The sequence below is a fragment of the Panthera tigris genome, chromosome B2 (genome assembly GCF_018350195.1).
Source record: "Panthera tigris isolate Pti1 chromosome B2, P.tigris_Pti1_mat1.1, whole genome shotgun sequence".
NCBI classification, from domain to species: Eukaryota; Metazoa; Chordata; class Mammalia; order Carnivora; family Felidae; genus Panthera; species Panthera tigris.
The window spans coordinates 145,908,649-145,928,583 of NC_056664.1; positions in this window are offsets into that span (position 1 = coordinate 145,908,649).

The following is a 19,935-nucleotide window of genomic DNA, read 5'->3' on the forward strand; positions in this document are numbered from 1 at the left end:
GCATGAATTAATTCGCTTAATCCCACAGTCACTTTGTGATGCTGGTCATTTTATTATTCTTGTTTTAGAGATGATCGGACCTGGCACGGAGCTTGTGGGGTTCCCGATCTCAGGCCACCATGCTGGGACTTCGATCCCCCTGGCTGCTTATCCTCTCCCTCCTAGGACAGTCTCCCACTGGAAACCTGCGTATGCTTCACGGAGCACTTAAAAGAAAGCCCGATCGCCCAGGTCTGTGGGAGCCGGGACGTGGTGGGGGAACTGTGCCCCCCTACGTGCCACCCCTGCTCTCACCTGCCTGCACCTTCCCGCCTCTGCATCAGCCATGCCCTCTGCCCGGGACGCTGTCCCCACCCTGCGTGTGGCTCAAGCCACTTGTGCATCCAGACCTCAGCTCAAGAATCACCCCTCAGTGACTTTCATGAGCAGACAAAAGAAAATAACCACATGCTGCCCACATCACATCACTTCTTTTACTTTTGTTTTCCTGGCCTCTGTCACCAGCTGGTCTTTTTCTCACGTGCGTCTCCGCCTGTTGCCTCTGCCCATCCGTCTTTGTTATCATCATCACTGATCAATCTCTGTCATCTCTCTGTCTGTCTGTCCCTGGGAGGGGCTCCGGCTGTGTTGTTTCACTGCGGTGTCTGGGTTCTTACCACACGGAAGGAGCTTGGTAATTATCCACTGAATGAATGTGTGACCTGTGTGCAGTTGTCACATAACGAGGCAGCAGGCGCAGGCCACAGTCAGCGGTCACCGTCTCCTGCCTGTGTCTGGTCCTCCGCAGGGAGAGTGCTGGGGGGGAGTGTGCTTCCTGGAGGAGGAACAGAAGCGGCGGGCGGTCTAGTGAGGGCGTAAATAGCGACTAGAAGGAATGCAGGCGGCAGAGGGAAGGAGAGGTCTGGGCAGCTGTTCTCTATCACTTTATGTTTGCAGGAGACTTTAAAATTCCAGAAATTTTTGGTGGCGCCTTGAAGAGCTTAAACGTCTCGCATCAGCACTAGACAAGTGAAGACCGTGTTGCTCGAGTGAAACTGTTTCCCACCCGCCTTAGCTGCCCGGCGCTGCCCTGGCGAAGTTTACGTGCGTGGCCTAGGACAGCAGAAGTGCGTTCTCGCACGGCTCTGGGGGCCAAAGCCAAAATCAAGGTGTCGGCGGGGCTGTGCTCCCTCTGAAACCTGTAGGGGAGGACCCGCCTCGCTTCTTCCAGCTTCTGGGGGCTGCCCGGGCTCTTTAGGGCTCCTTGGCTTGTAGACGCATCCCTCCCCCCGCCCCGGTCCTGGCCTCCGTCCTCACATGGCTTCTCCCCGTGTGTCCTCACATGGTTTCCTCAGGGCCTCTTTTCCTCTTCTTGGGTGGACAGCTCAGGATTAGGACCCACCCCAATACCCTTAGCTTCACTTGGTTATGTCTGCAAAGGCTGTTTCTGAATAAGGTCGCGTTCACGGGTACTGCGGCTTAAGACTTCAACATACCTTTTGGGGGGCACAGTTCAGCCTTCAGCAACATCCTAACCCCGTTCTTGGGTGCTCATGAGGCGTTTTCCAATAAGCCCACTGTTTTTCTTAGTTCAGGCCTTGACCGCGTGCCCCGAACTGTGTCCTTGTTTTCCAGGCCCCACGCGGCCCGGCGCAGCTCTCAGCTGGCTGATGGCTAAGCGGTGGGTGCGTGTAGATGTATCAAGGACCAAAATCTGGGGCCACGCGATGGCCTGTTCGCCATGGACGGGTGCCGTGTTTGAGAGCCGCTAGCTGGGGAGGGAAACAAAATGAAATGAAGTATTACATCTCCTGCGAGTCAGGAGAGGACCCCCTGGCTTACGAACTCCACCTCCGGCCACGCTGGCTGCTTAGGAGCTGTGCAGCCTTGGGAGAGTGACTCAGCCACTCTGGGTCTCAGTCTCTTTTCTGGGAAAGAAAGCAGAATATACACGGGTGAATCCCAGCTCCGCAGCGGCAAACTCCACCCTGCCTGGGAGAAGACGAGACGATTCCTAACACTTCTTGGTTTAAGAGTGTTGCTGTTTGAACTCGGATGTTGGTTCAGAGAGTCGGGTAATCAACTCCGAGTGGCTTTTCAGCTCTTCGCCTTGGACGGTATCTTCTCCCAAGAAGCCGAGATGGTTTGATTTCTAATCAAGGTTGCCAGGTCATTAATTAATTAATTGAGGAACTCAGCTGAGGTCTCCAGGCCAGTCAAACGCAGAGGGAGCATGGATTTCCGTGCTCTTCGTGGTAAAACCAGCTCGGCAAAGGGTACAGCGTGGCCTGGCCAAGGGAAATGCCGGTGTCAGTGATGGGAAAGGCAACACAGATGCTGTGTGTGGGGCAAGGTGTTCCTGGGGTTGTGACAACAGCGGCCCCGGCCCCTGGCGGCACGAACAGCCCTGACAGGAGCCCCGACAGGAGTGGGGCCTCGGCGGGGTGTGAGAACAAGCCCGGGGGTGGGTGGGGGGGCTGGGGCGGCGGCAGTCTGCCCATGTGAGGGTCTCCACTGCCGGGTGTGTTTTCTCCTCTCGCTCCTTGGCTTCAAGCGTCCGCCTGCTATGGCTGGCGGAGAAGAAACCCAGGGACATCTAAGTCAGGTTGACCAGGGAGACTGGAGAAGGCAGACATAACTTCCAGCCTGCACGCTGGCTGTCCCATCGGGGTCTCTTCCTGGTTTGCAGGAAGGAGGTCGTCTTTTACAGAGACTATTTGCAGAGTGTTGTCCGACCAAGACAACTGGATGGTTTCGGCCAATGTTCGTCAACATCAGGTCATGTACAAACCCCTCTTAAGAGGCCTCTTGTTTTTGCTGCATTATGTTCATTATTCCATGACTTAGTATGTACAAATGCAAAGCCAAGAGAAATCGGATACTTCTAGTTCCAATACAACTGCAAAACTAAAACAAATTCACAAATTCAATGCAGAGAAAATTATAAAACAAAGTTGAGATTGGCATGTATGTATTGTGATGGCTGATGTTTTACTGGAAAAATACCTGGGGAATTTGCTTTCCACTGACAGTCTCTTATTCTGATAGGTGAATTAACTTATGAATGTACCCCCAAAATAATACTGAATAATTTTTTCAGTTTTTTTTACCAAAAGTCCTTTCTTGTATTTTTACCATTGCAGTCACCACTAACGAGCTACCCGCAGTGAGTATGTACAAAGATGAAATCCAGATAGCACAGCCGCTCCATAAATAAATGTGGCCACAATGTAAATTCCTCATGTGTGACCATTGTCACTGTCCTCACTGTCCTCCACTCAAACGACTACAGAACCTTTGTTTGTACCATGAGGTGGGGACGCAGTACTTAACGTATTGACACGGGGCCCCCTGTTCCTTACTCACTTGCCCCTAAAATCGTAATCATAATAAAAGTTTGTCTCGTCGGATCCAAGATGCACCATTTTGTGACCATGAAGAAAGAGACACTGCTTCCGGTTAAAATAGGAAATGCCTTCAATTACAAGACGTGAGAATGTGGAAAATGCGCGTGTTGGAATAAATGCCATGGAGTACATTTAGCAAATGTTTGTATAGCCTTTATGTACTAGGAGTGTTTGGTGGCTAGGTACGCTGGCTCATCTGTGTCACAGCATCCGGTGACGAAGTGTGTCAGCCAGGACGGGCTAGCTTTTGCTGTGGGAACGAGCAGTACCAAATCTCAGTGGCTTAACTCAGCAAATGTCGATTCCTCGCATACATCAAGTTATTCAGGAAGGCTCAGTTTCCCTCTGAAGTCACCTCCGAGTCAACCTGGGTTTCCGTGGTGGCGTCTCTGGGAGAAGGACGCTTGGGAGAACTTTGCGACAGCCCTTAATTATCGCTCCCCAAAGTCACCCACCTCCCTTCCACCGATATTCCATCGGCCAAATCATTTCCTATGGCCACACCTGACTTCAAGGGACATGTAGCTGGCAGTAGAGGAGAACTAGAAACCTTGCGGAAAGTGATGTTGGCCACGGGAGCATTACACCCACGTTACAGTTTGGGAAACTGAGGCAAAGACAGGTTAAGTAACTTATCCGAGATCCCACAGATAATATGTGGCAGTGTGAGGATTTGTTCTGGGGTCCGTGGTCCTGTTCTGGGGGCCACCGTCCCCTGTTCTCTCTGTGAGATCTCGTGACGTCACTCCCCCATACTGAGGGATTTCGTGGCATCAATGAAATCTATTAAATAACTTGAGAGCCTGGACTTTCTGTATTTGACAAATGCTCCGTGATTGTAAACGATCACCTCCGAACAGAAATTTTACTCTAAAAACCGGTTTTAAAAAAACGAGGACTCAGCATGAGCTCAGCTGGAAGAGGATGGGGTTTTGACATGAGGACGTGGTGACTTAAAGACAGACTTAAAGACAGGGTTGGGGGCTTGCAAACAAGACACGGGCGTAATTTCTGAAACAGCACCGCAGGACCCCAGGAGCACGGCTGTATATCATGTCACCCAGGCGATGCATTATTTTTTAAGGTTTTCAAAATGAAGATACAAAATAAGAAAGTATTTTCGGACCCACGTTCTCACCCCCAAGACTGACACGTGCTCTTCAGTTTGAACCGCACTGACATAGGTTTTAATGCAACCAAGACGCGGAGAATCCAAAACCCATCTTGAGCTGTGAGATGGGGTCACTCTGGTTTTCGTTCCATTTTCCTGGGCCAGTTGGTGTTATTATTATTTTGATTTATGCAGAAATCAGTGACGGTCACGGGGCTGTCTAAATGCTGGATACCGAAGATGCCCTCTGCTTCCTCCAAGTTCATCCCTCTTTTTATAGAATTGTTAAGGTGGGGTTCTAAATCACTAGAGAAAATTGGAGGCCTTGGACTGATGGCCTAACAAGATGACACGTGATAGTTATTCTCAGCTGTGAGGCTTCGGATATGGAGGTTCAACTCTACTTTAGTGTTTTTCTTTTTTCCCACCAAGTTAAGACTTTTATTGTTTTTTAATTAAAACAATTTTTTAATGTTTATTTATTTTTGAGAGAGAGAGAGAGAGAGCACTAGCAGGGGAGGGGCAGAGAGAGGGAGACACAGAATCGGAAGCAGGCTCCAGGCTCCGAGCTGCCAGCACAGAGCCCGACGCGGGGCCTGAACCCGTGAACCGCGAGATCATGACCTGGGCCGAAGTTGGACGCTCAACCGACTGAGCCACCCAGGTGCCCCTCCACTGGTTAAGAGTTCTCAAAAATCACCAGTGCATATAGAAGGGGCACGTGGGAGGGAGGGGGTGATCTGGGGCTGGGAGGCCACTTAGAAGGCACCTGCAGTAAGGCCACAGGCGACGGGGCTGTGGCACGCCACAGGGGGTTACAATACACACTGCCCTTCATGGGCTGTACGTCTGTATCGGGTAGAGGAAAGCCACAACGGGCTGTTGCTGCACAGGTTTAAGATGAGTGAGTTATTTTCCCTGTGCCTTCTAGGCCAAGAACCTCCTATTTTACCCTCACAAATGCATTCAGTCACATCATCAGGCGGGTGACCGGGCAGTTTGCAGAATCAAAGTGTGCGGCCCGACAGGCAGTTCTGATTAGAGATAATGGATGTGCAGACTAGACACAGCCCCACCGTTGCACAGACAAATTCGTTCATCAATTCACAGGAGATTTGAGTGTCAGGAGGTTCAAACAGGATTTGAACTTCTGAATGTCTTCCGGGAAAGGGCCACCGCGGAGTAGCACTTCCCTGGAGATTCGGGCTTGACTGCTGTTGAAAGACAGATGAGGGGGGTTTGTAGGACGTGATTCTTATTTAGGCGGATCTGGAGCGGGCAGCCGTGGGGGATGCATGTGAGGATCGGCCCCGCGTGGCTCCCACAGCCCTGAGCAAGGGGCTGAGCGTCCAGTCTGTGTGGCAACGGCCCCTTCCGGAAGCCTTGCTTCCTGTCAGGCCTTCCTCCCCGAGGCAAATTGAACTCCGCTGCCACAGGTAAGATGGGCCAGACAGAAAGAGCCTGTTTCTTCCCTCCAGGCCAGAATAATCAGCATATTTTTTATAAGTGCCTCTGATGTGCCAGTTTAAACTCACCTCCCCCATTAGAGCTCTTGGTGAGCCCAGGGGACAGGTGCCACGATCACCCTCGTTTTTCTGCCGAGGGAACCTAGGCACCAGAAGGGTAAACAGCATGTCCTCGGGCACGTGAGCATCTCCAGATGCCCAGTGTCACTCTTAACATCTTTTTCATCAACAATACCCAAAATTTGTCATTTTCAATAGAAAGTACACTGAGGTCTTCTGTATGGAACGTGTGTTTAGTCCCTTTATCTTGTCCTCCCTTGAGAGATCTGGGTGTGCATGAGAGGACACACGGGGAACTTGACTTTGGGCAGCTGGCAGCCTGGTGAGGTCAGAAGGGTGGTGCATATGAGTAACAGTGATGAAGGTCACCAGCGGGCGGTGGAATAAATGTGCCCCCGCCAGCCCCGGCTGTGGTGACCCGGTGGTCAACACAGGGGGGCTTGGAAGACAGGTGCATCAATGACTCTGCCGTGTAGAGGTGGGCATAGGGGAGTGTCCAAGAAGATGTGGGTAGTGAAGCTTCTGGGACGAGTGGGGCATTTTTACCCGTCACACTGTAGTCTTGGGGAAATGGAATGAGGTCTATGGCATAGATTTCTGGAACCCTCCACTGTGACAGTTATGGACAAGCGTACTGTCATCTACATAGAGCTCTGCAGTTCTTAAGTGCAGGCCCAGGCAGATGGGGAACTGGAGGAAAGGGGAATGGTCCTTGCAGGAGGGGTGGGCTGTAGGCTGAGGGGGGCAGGAAGGTGCTAGAGAGTGGAAAAGCAGGCCAGCATCACCTACGCAAAGGACCCCTTCTGCACAGCAAGCATGAGCTAGTGAAAACCACACGCTAATTGGAATAAATATTAAACACTAATCCAGCAATTACATCCGGTGCTTTCCAGAATTCAGAAGGGCTCTTGTGGGATTATTTACGTGATCTGGGTCATTTAATAACAAACGGGTCAGGTGGGGTTGAACTTTGTTTTCCCCGAAAGCTAGGAGGTGGACGGAAGTCATCGGATAATTCCGACTGTTGACCAAGGGGCCGTTGTTCTTTACACACGTTCGGAAAGACGCCGAAGTGAGAGGCCACAGTGAGGGAGTGAGGGCCCCGTGACTGCTGGCCAGTGCTGGGGGCGGGGGGTGGGAAGCTGGTTCACCATTAGGAAGCTTCTCTGTGTGGCGGGAAGGGCCCACTGGCTCAAGATGTCTCAGAAGAAAGGTATTCCAATCTCTGGTAATTTGTTGTTATTTCTCTTCTCATTATAAATAAATACGCATAGTCATCCCTAATTTATATTTAGCCTTCGGTGCTTTTTTTCTTAAAGAGCACCACACACCACCACCACCACAAAATTGTGTAACGTTCAGACCCCACGAAATCTGGACTTGTTCCCGCTTAGAATTTTTACAGAGGGTTTGGCCGGGTGGAGTCTCTTGAATGAGTTCCTTTTGCTCACGACTTTTTCCCCTTTCTTCAGCCCACACCCTCTGGTGATGGCAGCCTTGAAGGAAGGGGGTCCCTGAAGGGCGAGTCTCAGCAGTCGTGGAGTTGGGGGGAGAGGCAGGCGGCCTCCCCGGGGCCTGGAGAAGGGCACGCGCACTCGGGGAGGAGCATTTACGGGCAGAGGGGCGGCCGGGCCTCCTATCGTCTGCCGGCTGCCCACACTTCGACATCGTCACAGTGGCTAAACGCTCCTTGGGGGAAGGTGCTGTGACCCCACGCCTTCGTTTCTTTTTGTTTCTTGTGGCATCTGGCCCCGTGTTGTCAATAAGGAGCTTGTCAATAGCGAGCCATCGACAGACAGCCAGGAGTTCAGCCGCGGACGCAACTGTTGGCGAAGGCTTACGGACAGAGCTCCTGTCATCCCACAAGGCAGCTCTGCGGGGTGGGGGCCGCTCCCCTGTTTGCAGGTGGAGAGGTTAAATGACTTGCCGAAGTTTGTGCAGCTAGATCAATTCATTTATTCAACACATTCTACCCTCCCTGGGGGCAAAATCAAATAGCCTCAATGCTTGGAAGAAGGCCTGAGGCTCACTGGGCGATGAGTACTGGACTTTTCCGGACCCGGGACACGTCCGTCGGGCCCACCTGGACAAAGTTGGTTAGCCAGGGGGCCTAGTGTGGTGCCGATCTCAGGTTAGAGCAACGTGGACACTTGTCAAGTCTGATTTAGGATAGGAAGCAGCAAAAGAGTGTGTGTGTGTGTGTGTGTGTGTGTGTGTGTGTGCTTGGATGTGTGCAGGGAGGGGGAGACGGGAATGGCAGCGAAGGGACAGACACAAGACCACATCCTACCTCTGCCCGGTGACCACGGTCCTGGGAGAGCCTGCTCTCCACTATTACTTCTCCTTGGCCCTGTTCGAGGCCTGGGAGGAGCGCGGGCCCAGGAAGGATCGTGACTGAGATGTTTGGCTTCCTGTTTTGACAGCCTGAATGTGATAGATACGATGGGTGGAAATCTGGCCAGGTGAGGGCTAAGCGAACCAAGAAAAACAATCATTCAGGGTGGGCAGTGAGCCCCGGCGGCTCCTGCAAGACTGGGATCAGGAGGCAAGTGCCGGGAGGAGATTCCTCAAAATCGAGTAGTAAATTGGAGAAATTGGGTCTGCAAAGAAATCCGCCGTGATTTACCCCCGCGCCCGCCAGCAGCTCTGCGGAGTCGCTGTTCCGCTCTCGGCCGAGCATACGGGAGCCGTGCGTCTCTTGGCTGGGTTCCAGGCATCCGAACGTTAAATGGATGGGTCCTGCCATGTGCGGTGCTCGCAAACGGGGAATGTAAAGAATGAGGCCGGCCCTGGGTTTCCTGTTCCCTTTTCTAGAAGACAGTTTCCTTCACAGACCTGACCAAGATAGTGTTCAACATATTTCTTCTGCCTTTCCCTCTGGGGAAGACTGACACCGACTTGCGATCTGTTTCGTGGTTCCAGCCCATTGGGCTCATCAGTTTATGCAACTGACTTTCTAAATGGCCTCATTTTTCCCGACACGGGGAAGAGAGGCAACGGCGTTAATTGCAGGAGAGTTATTGCTGGCTCTTCCCCCCGCAGGCACCCCGAGCCCCGCCGGTTTTCGCTGTTGTGGCGGGGCGCCGGGGTCACCCCACTTCTCCTGCAAGGGAAATATTGGTGGAAAACTATAGGGTCGCCCTGGGATGCGAGAGGTTGCTTTAAAACTACATGGTGGAAATAGTTCAGCAGATTCAATGTCTGTGCACAGGACTGGAGACCAGGAAATGTTCTATTAATCAGCCAGTATATTTCACGGGCAACGGTCTGGTTCTCTTTGAAGAAACTTACTGCCCAAGGGAGACAACCTACTCTCCTATTATCAGGTGCTTGTAGGGCATGAACCCCAAGCAGACACATACCTCCAAAGGAGAGGCCCGTCATTTTCAAAACAGAATTTTCGGCTATGAAGACCTTTAAACACACTTCAAAATATATAGCTTAATATTTTAAAAAGTTGAGCCTTTTGTTAAAATTTGGTGACTTCTTCTAATTTTAAGTTATTTACAAACTTATCTGGGGTACCTGGGTGGCTCAGTCAGTTAAATGTCTGACTCTTGGTGTCAGCTCAGGTCATAATCTCACGGTGCACGAGACCGAGTCTCGCGTCGGGCTCCACACCAGCAGCATGGAGCCTACTTGGGATTCTCTCTCCCTCTCTCTGCCCGTCCACCACTCGTGGTCTCTCTCTCTCAAGATAAATAAATAAACGTTAAAAAAAACCTATCTAAAAATTTGAGCAATCACACAACATTATGACTTTGGAAATACACTCACTTTTTCTCCCCCTCATTCTTATTTATTGTTAATAATTAATAATAATAATTCTTAGCCTCTGACCCATCGATTTGGCCCCAGCGTGAGGGATAATGACGAGGCTCGGAAAGTAGGGCTTTGTTGATATTCTCAGAGATTCCCATCTCAACCCTTCGGAAGAAGGTAAGATTGAATCTGGTAGGACTGCGGCTGGTTACGAAATTCTGTTACTCCCTGGACTAAAAACAAATAAATCGACAGTTGTGCTCTTTGGGCTTTATCCGTTGTGTGATCTACTCAACTCCTCCAGCCTCTTCTTGTCAGAGCCGCCTCCAGCACTGAGTGTGCATGGGGTAGGCACAGACCGCTCTGTTGCCGAGGATGTGAGCCGCTTCCCTGGTTTATTGTGTCATTGTGTATTAATCCCGAATAAGCCTTCACGATAATATAACAGTCACATAAAAACTCGCCAAGTGTCTTGACTTTGTTTACCAAGAATTAGTATGCACCAAGAACTTAACAAGGCATTACATTTAAAGATAACAGACCTCAGGGCTGTACCAACCGAGCTTGGTTGCCAACTTCTTTTAGCAAAATTGCCTTTTCCCGGGTCACCTTGCAGCATTTTCCTTTTAGAGACGATCTGGATCAGTTTCCCGTTTTGTAGGCGTACTTCTTTGTGCCCAAGGATTCGAGTTGGTACAACTCCTGAGAAAAGAATGGTAAGGAGATCCTTAGCACTTTCTTCTCTGAACCAAGATTACTGTCCCTAGTTTTAGAAACGTAAGGTCCAGTGACGGTATGTGTAATGTGTTTGCATGCATGTGAATACCTATATATTTTTAAACTAAATATATTTTATTTTATTGAAAAAGTATGTGTGCACATGCTAAAACATCCAGAACATGAGTGGGCACACGCCATGGAACCTATCTCTTTTCTGCTGAAGACTCCCAGGCCCTCGAGAAGCAATGGAGTTGACAATCTCCTCTGTGTCCCCTCAGGAAGCTTCTCTGAGCTTCTGCACATTTTAACTTGCATTTTATAGAAATGGAAGCATACCCTGAGCACTACCGTGCTTTCAGCTTCTCTTTTACCGTATTGGTCTTGGGCCCCTTCCACAATGGCACGTACAGATCGGCTGTATTTTTTAAATGGTTTCGTAGGATGTCACTGTGTGTGTGTGTGTGTGTGTGTGTGTGTATGTGTGTGTGTTTAACCAGTGCCCTGTTGACAGGCAGCCGCGTGCTTCCCAATCTGCTCGTACAAGTAAGGCTGCAGGGGTATGCCTCCTGGCCCAGGATGTGTTTTAAAGTTGCTTTCCTGTTCTGATAAGGCCTCTTTCTCTCCGCAGGTGCACGGTCGGTGGGGGAGGGCTTCCAATCAGGAATCTTGTGACATCCAATCTTGTGACATCAAGATGCTGGGCTCACTGTGGCTGTTGGGATCAGATGGCACCTTCCTGGGACTCCCCAGCTCTACGCAGCTCCCTTCCTAAGGGTGCCTTCTCCCCCTCCCCCCTCCCCCAAACAGAGGTGTGTGGAACAGGCCAAATCCAGGACCGGCTGCCAAGAACAACGCCGACCAACATCCTTGAGCTCTAGGCACATTGCCTTTTTTTCCTCGAGTCTTCTGTTGTTGTTTATTTATTTATTTTTGAGAGAGAGAAAGAGAGAGAGAATCCCAAGCAGGGCTTGGACTCACAAACCGTGAGATCGAGACCCACGCTGAAATCGATAGCCAGAGGTTCAGCCGACTGAGCCACCCAGGCGCCCCGACCAATTGCCTTGTCGTATAGTCAGGCCAGGCGTCATTTCTCATTCTCTCTCCCCTAAACCGGCGCTTCTCAACAGTTTCAGTTGTCGTCCCCCGGGGGGGAGAGAGTCCCATTGTCATCTAGTGCGTAGACGCCCAAGACGCTGCTAACATCCTGTGGCCCGCAGTGTGACCGTCCCACACAGAACCATGCGGTCCACGATGTCAACGGAACTGCCGTTGAGAAACCCGGCTCTACACGTTTCCTTCCAAGAGGTACAAGGTCTACCTGTGGGCCTAGGGGACGCCTGGGGCCCAAGCAAGTCCCGATGCACACCGCGTTTAGGTTGAGTTCAGGTGCAGACGGGCTGGACTCAGACTTGGCTGTAGCACGAGGCGGGGGGGAGGGGCTGGACTAATGGCCATGAGTGGGAGGCGAAGGTCCCCTGCCTGCATCCACGGGTGGCCACCAACAGGGCCCACGGTGGCTCATGGGCTCAGTAACTGCATACTGGGAAGGTGAGCCGGGGGCCCGCCAGATGGGTTTAGTGACTAAGAACCCCCGTCATTTTAGGTGGTGCTTTTACATACTGTTGACCTTCTTCCCAAGAGTCAGGTGGACATAAGGAACAGTGGCTGTCACGTTCTAGTTGGGATCTCTGCTGCAGGAAGACAGCAGGGCTTGCCGGGGGTGGGGGGCAGAGGATAAGAGCTCACCTGGGAGGGGACAGCAGGGTGGCGGTCACAGGCAAGGCGGTGTGCTTACTTCCTGCAAACACTGTATTTCCCAGCAAGGGAGACCCCACCTCAGGCCACCGTCTCCACAGGACCCCGAAGAAGTCCGCGTGACGGTTTCCGGCCCAGGTAGAAGAACAAAGAGAAGGCATTAGGCGAATTCCTGAAGGATCTCCTTTCTTCCTCAGCTTCCTGAAGGAGGAAGGATGGAGACTGAAGATTGGGCGCAACGATTTGGGCCCTTTCTGCTCCTGAAGCAGAAGACAGATTCTTCTCTTCTTCTCCAAGTCTCTGTTCCTCCCTTCCACTTCTCTTATCAGAGGGGACTTTTTATGAGGACTGGGTGGGGTGGGGAGCCCAGTCCGATGGTCAATTTGCAACATGCTAAGGTGGTTGAGTCGGGATGATTGCTTTCCGAGAAGCCAGACCCAGTCCCTTGTAGTTATCTTGCTTTGTTTAGAACAACGGGGAGTAAGCTCTTCTTTTGCACAATAGACATTGGCTGCAGAACATGCCAGGCAGTATCCCGGCTTCAGGTGGGAAGGATTAGACAGAACTGGAAAGACAAAACGTGTTTCTCAGGGATGATTATCTGCACCAGTCGAGGCTGTATGATGCAGCATTTCCTTTCAAAATGTGTCACTGACCGTGACCATCTGGCCCCCCTCCCAGCTGCAGGGAGGGTGTGTCTGTGCCTTCGGCTGTGGCACCTGCTGGCAATTACTCCAAGATGGAAACCGTATTAATTGTCCTTTGGGACTTCTTGGCCTATCTTAAATGAGCTCCATCGGAAGAGCCATTTGATGGACTACGCCCAGCGTTGAGATAAATCTGCTCCCTGAGTTCAGGACTAACTATCCGCAGGGACCCAGTGGACCAAGCAGTGAGATGAGCAGACGCTAAATGGTTCCCGTGGCTCTGCGTGAACCACTCTGTGGGTCTCGGGCTCTTCACAAGGCAGGGAAGGGCCTTGGTGGGCTTTGCGGGACTCTGGAGATCCAACACGTGCGTGAGTCAATGCTCGCACCCCCGTGGTGGTTTCCCAGTTATAAAACAGCACAAAATATACGGATTTATGGTGTTTCCACAATCCAGGGGCGCCGGGCCATCAATTTGGGAATGTTGACTGAGCTGCCCTCTAACCGTGTAACCTGGGGGCCAGACTTTTCCTCCCTGGGCATGTTACGAAGATTAAATGAGGTCTGACACCGGTGTTTCTGTTTCCATGTTGCCCTCTTCTGTCTAGCGTCCTGCCTTCAGCCACCCACCTTGTGGCCCCTGTTCCTGTTCCCCGTGCATGGTGGGCCCACACGAGGCAGGACTCGGTGGACTGGGCTCCCCAGTTCCTGCCCAGCTCACCCCCTCCTGGGCCACAGGGCTTTCCTCCAGTGGCACCTGCTCAGGGACGTCTGGCCCGTCACCCCTTGTAAAATGGTGACTTCTCCTTCCAGCCACATCATTTCTCCCCTCCCGCTCATGGTGGGCAGAAAAAATAGCCCTTTAGAGGTGTGCACGTCCTGATCCTCAGGTCCCAGAATATGTCACCTCGTGAGGTCAAGGGACAGTGCAGGTGTGACTGAGCTACGGGCAGGTGATGGCGAGACCGCCCGGTGCATCCCCGTGGCCCCAACGTACTCACGGCGTCCTTACAAGAGGGAGGTGGAGGGTCGGACTCAGAGAAGATAGATACGGGGTGGGAGCAGCGGTGGGGAAGTGATTTGGGGAAGGGGCTGCGAGGCGAGGAACGCGGGCCTGCCCGGAGGCTGGGACAGGCAAGGATGGGCTTCTCCCCGGGAGCCTCCGGGAGGAACGCAGCCCCGCCCCACACGTTGGTTTTAGCTCAGCGAGGGCACTTCGGATTCCGACTTGCGGCATTGCGCCCTAGTCCACGCGTGTGGTTTTAAGCCACTCCCCACGTGGTAGTTTAAGCAGCGTAGGAAACCCGTACCAGGCACGACCACCTGTGCCTGCTGTGCCTCACGCTTACCCGCCTCCCCCGCTAGCCCAGGCTCTGAGGACCCAGTGTGTCCCTTGCACGGCTTGAGTGTCCCTCGTGCCCAGAGTGGCGACTGGCGCCCAGTGGGCCTTCAGTGGTGGATGAGTCCGGCGTGGGTACTCCCACTCACGTTTCAGTTGTATGCTGAGCGCGAACCGTGGGCCCGTCCCTGGGCTTGTCACTGAAGGTGGTAGGGTCCCTGCCAGCAGGAGCCCGTGACCTGAGGCGGGCTGCGTGCATGTGGCCCCAGGGGCCGTTGCGGGGTCTCGAAGGGACAGGGGCCAGTGCAGCTGGCGTCTGGGGCCGGGCGTGGGGCCGCGTCGGGGAGCCGGCGGTGGTCTGGCTGAGTCTCCCGGAGGAAGGTGGGGTGCCAGCAGGCAGCAGCGTTCCAGGCCAGCAGACGGTGCTAGGGAGGCTGGGGGCCTGGGGCTGGAGGGGACGGCGAGGGCCCGGATGGAGGGGCCAGGGAATGCCCTCCAACAGCTTGGGACTTTTTGGACTTGGTCTCGGAAGCAGTGGAGCCCCGTCCAGGCCATCTGGCGAGACGCTGCGTGGCTCCAGTGGGCATTTTCCTCATTTGCCCTGACAGCATGAAGAGCGTGAGGCTCCGGGCCGTCCCCACCGACCCACATGGAGCACGTTTCTACAGCCTGCAGTCCCCGTGACGCAGGGATTGCCACCATCATCATCCCCATCGCTAGACCGCAGACGGGCTCGGCGAGGTCACTCGAGGCCACACACTCGTGTCCAGGGTTGGTCCAGACGGCTGGACCCGGGGCCAGCGTGTGTCCAGTGGCCAGGCTCCCTGCTTGAGGACCCGCATGGGACACAGATGAAGGGCCTGGCCGAGGCGGGAGCAGCGGGGAGGAGAGCAAGAGGTAAGGAATTTAACAAGAGGCGCTGGCAGGTTTGTTTATCAATTAGTTGTAGGCGGTGGGGAGAGGGAGCTGGGATCCCTCCATGGCTCCTGGCCCTCTGCCAGGGCATACACTGCCTTCCAAATAACCCACATGCCATGAGCTCCAGAGCAAGGGTTTTAGTATTATTTATTTATGATTTTATTTATGCATGAGGATGCACAGGCGAATTAATTTCCTCGCTTCCCCATAAAGCAGACAGCAAGCGCCGGGCTTTCTGTCAAACCTCTCGCACACACACAGCCCAGGCTTCAAACCCTAGGTCCACAACTATCTGTCCACGACTGTCCATGAATGTGTCCTAAGCATCTAATCTCACAGCCTTGCTGTTGTCAAATTTCAACTAACTATCCAGGAGATGCTGACGTGGCCAGCACAGGGCTCAGCACAAAGTCGTAGCTCAGTTTAGTAGTTGCCTCCTGTTCTTAGCACCTGCTGAGCTAATTTATAGCAGATCTCATTTAAAGCGGCACCAAAGCTGTGTGTTCCGATGACCAGAGGTTCACGACGAGAATTATGCTGTTTCCCTGCTTGCCCTGGCCACTAGGAAGCTCGGAAATAAATTCTGTGCTCCGTAGCTGAGGCTGTCTCGGCCAGAATTCTCTGTGTTGTTTATCCCCTTCCCCCCTTCTTTTATCCTTTTTTTCTGATTTTGCTTTGTTCTCATTACTTGGACCTAAATGCCCGAGCTTTTGTGGCGGCCTCAAATCCTTTTGTGGAAGTAGAAAGAATACGAATATAAAGTTAAATACAAATTTAACACATCTGTTCTCTGTCCCACGCCCTCAGCAAGTTACATGACGTCATATAAGACCGGAAATATTTGGTGACTTTTGTATCTCATTTTTCTTATTTTGCTGCCAGTGAATAGTGACTCTCTCGTCTGTCACATGTTTATGTTGAAATGAGAGAATACCCAATGAGTAAAGGCAATGACCTGAGCTCCTGGTTTACAGACAAGATTGGAAACATCCAGATCCTTTTCTCTTTCTCTTCTTTCTTTCTTTCTTTTTCAGCTCCTTTTGACCTTGGCTTTCTCATCTGCAAAATGGAGCCGGGGAACTGAGATTTTGGTCATCTTTTGGTTTAAATCAGTTTGGCACCCACAGCCCAAGTTTCCATGCTGATTTTGTGTGCGTGATTTACGTCAACAAGGTTGGGTCCCCTCTTCTGTAATCCTTTCCCCAGTTTGACCAATGGAAACCAGACAAGTGTTTAGCCAGGGGTCCCCTGGGCACTTGTTCTGTCCGGTGAGACTGGTTCTAACTATTCCTCTTTTTGGAAAGGAGGAAGTTGAGATTTGACGGGTTTGTATGCCTTCTTCACAGGTGGCACCAGTGACCGAGCAGAGGAGCCCTCGGGTCCTGCCTCCTGGACCTATGCTCTTTCTTGGCTTGGAATTTGGAAGCTCTGAGCATGCCTGAGGCTGTGCACGGGGTGCCGGGGCACCTCGTCTGGGGAACGCCCCGCTGGGGTGGTGGCCCCGCACTAAACCAGAGAAGCCCTATGCTGCCTGTTTCATGGCACAGGCTCTTTGAAAGTCTTTGTGACATCAGGCTCTGCTTTGAACAGTTTGAAAGCAGCTGCATCACACGTCAGTGGACCTTGGTTTTTTATTTCCCTTAGACTTGAGTTAAAACTCTCAACCTTGTGTGTACTCCCTCTCCCCTCACTCTCCCTCCAGGCTTCCCTCCAGCTGCTGGTTAGCAAACAGCTGCTTCGGAGTCGCAGCCTCCTCGTCCCCCAGGCCCCGAGCTCCTTCCTGCCCCACGTGTGCTCACATGCCTCCAGCCATGAGATGAGCTGGGCCTCGCTCCGTCCTACCTGTCCTTGGGGTCTGGCTGTTCCCTGACTCCTTCCCATCCATGCAGGCCCCACAGAGCTGTTCACACCCAGCATTTCTGTAGCCTTGTGGTGCTGCATGCTTGTGGTTTTGCCAGCTGGCCCACCTGTAGGGTAGAGCTCTTTTGCTCATAGATTGAAAGGGTCGGCATGAAGTCACTTCAGATCGTTACAATCTTGACCAATGCTGACACCTAAGTTCTATATTTTCCAAGACTCTCTTGTTTAGAGCAGCTATAGGTTCACAACAGAATTGAGTGGAAGGTACAGAGTTCTCATATATCCTAGTGACCCCGCATGCACAGCCTACCTATAATCAACGTCTCCCACCAGAGTGGGACATTTGTTACAACCGATGAGCCGACATTGACACATCATCATCACCCAAAGTCCACAGCGTGTATTAGGGGTTCACTCTTGGAGTACATTCTATGGGTTTGGACAAATCCATAATGACATGTAGTATGGTATCATACAGAGAGTTTTCACTGTCCTAATAATCTCATGTTACATCTATTCATCCCTTCCCTCACTCCCCTAACTCCTGAGAACCACGGATCTTTCCCTGTCTCCATGGTTTTGCCTTTCCCAGAATGTCATATAGATGGAATCCTATAGTCAATAGCCTTTACCGATTGGCTTCTTTCACTTAGTAACGTGCATTTAAGTCTCTTCCATGTGTCTTTTCGTGGCTGGATAGCTCAACTCTTGTCTGGATGGACCACTCTCCATTTATCCACTCACCACCTGAAGGACATCTTTGTTGCTTCCAAGTTTGGGCAGTTATGAATAAAGCTCCCATAAGCATTTGTGTGCTGGCTTTGTGTGGACATAAGCTTTCAACCTCTGGGTAAATGGCAAGCAGAGTGATCACTGGATCACCTGGTAAGAGTGTGTTTACTTTCGTAAGAAGCTTGCAAACTGTCTTCCAAAGTGGCGGTCGTAGACTCTGGGTCTGGAGTTCTCTCTTGTCCAGCGAGAGAGCAGACACAGGACTAAAATGCGAGAGAGGCTAAGGTCCGGGAGGAGACGAGAGCCTCGAGTAAGGGTCCTTGCTCCATTTTTCTTAGGACCAGAGACTTACAAACATGACGGACGTGCACGAAGAGACAATGACAGCGTGAACATTGACTCATGGGCGTGGGGGAAAGGGGGTTTTGAAGATATGCGGTGTCAGGAGTTTGGGTCAATACCAAACAAAATCCTGGCATCAGGCAGGTGGTTGTTTGAGGCAGGCTTGAGGCACCAAGTCTGTTTGCCTAAACTTGCCCAGGGGACAAGAAAGAACGTGCCACCTCAGGGGCAACAAGGTACCTTTCTTTTGCTAATTAGCTCTGCTCTGGGCAACGTCACCCTGCAGCCCTGTTCACCCGTTTACCTGATTTGGTCCCTCCTTCCTGTGAAAGCAGATTTCTGCTATTGTAGTAAGCTAATACCTAATCTTTACCTCGTTTTGGATGCTTTCATCCCAAGGTTTCCTATCCCTACGTGCCTTGTTAACCCATGGATGCAAGCTCAGGGACTTCCTAAGCTTATTCCCCACAAGTGGCTGCACCATTTTGCATGCCCCACCTGTAGCGCGCGGGAGTTCCTGTGGTTCCACGTCCTCACCAGCATTTCCTGCTGTCGGTGTTCTGGATCTTGGCCATTTGAAAACATTTTATTTCGAGATGACTGTGGCTGCTCATGAAGTTTTGAGAAATTGTATGGATAGATGTGTATGCCTTTCACCTGTTTCTCCCGGTGTTACATACGTGAAGCATCTCGTATCACCACGCTCCAGCCAGGGAACTCATATGGGTGCCATCCACTGGCCCGCCTCGGACATCTCTGGTTTCACAAGCAGACAGCAGTGTGCGTGAGTGTGTGGATTTAGTTCCATCAACGGGCAGCACAAGGCATCCTTGTGAGAAATCGTTCCGTATCCTGACTGCGGTCATCACGCAAACAAACGTGATAAAATCACATATGTAACATTTTTATGCTTCTCATAATTATGTCATCCTCAGGACGCTTAGGGCTGCCGGGCACCTCATAATTGCTTAATAAATAGTCAACATAGAGGTCTTAACAGATATGTAATTACTTAAAGGAAACAGCAATGCCTCAGAAAATACGAGCCCCAGTCTCAAAAGCTACATCTCCTTCGAGAGGTGTGCGGTCGAGTAGAAGTGGCCGTGAATTTGTAGAGAGTCCTGAGGTCAGAGACTGGCTCTGATGCTTCTAGCTGAGAGGATCCACTGTAAATGTTGGACCTTGGTGTCCTGACCTATACAATGAGGAAGTCGGATTAATATTCTCTATAGTCCCTTCCGAATTTGAAAACTTTATAATTCCATAAACTGTGACATCCTTTAACATTTCAAGTCTGACTTTCCCTTCTCGAACATTTTCCTCTTGTTATTGGAGTTTGTCAGCTTTCCAAGTTTGTTTAATTTTCAAGCTTTGAACCGTGGAAGAAAAATAATCTTCTACTTGATTTCTTACCAACTTAGAGACAACATGAAAGATCTAATTTGCATGAAGATTCCAGAGCGGAGTCTCAGGTCAGGAGACACGCAGATACTTGGAGACAGTTGGTGTCAGTGTGGACTGCAGTCCAGCCTTGGCAGGGTGCCGGCTCCTGAGACACCCATGCGCTAAGCGGGTTCACGGGATGTCTCCCTCCCCAGCCTCTAGCAGAGCGGGTCCCAGGCCCCACGGCATAGGCCAGGCTGTGCTTCAGGAAGAGACCCACCAGCCTCCGTGCCTCCCACCTTGTGGGAACGAGTGGATTTCAACACCCAGCTCGCTGCGGGCCCGAGCAGACTTCCAGATTGCTGTCCGCCTTCTTGGGGACCGTGACCATCTATTATAAGCTGCTCCTGGTGCCAAGTATGAACCAGAAAGTGACCAAAAGGGAAAGAAACAA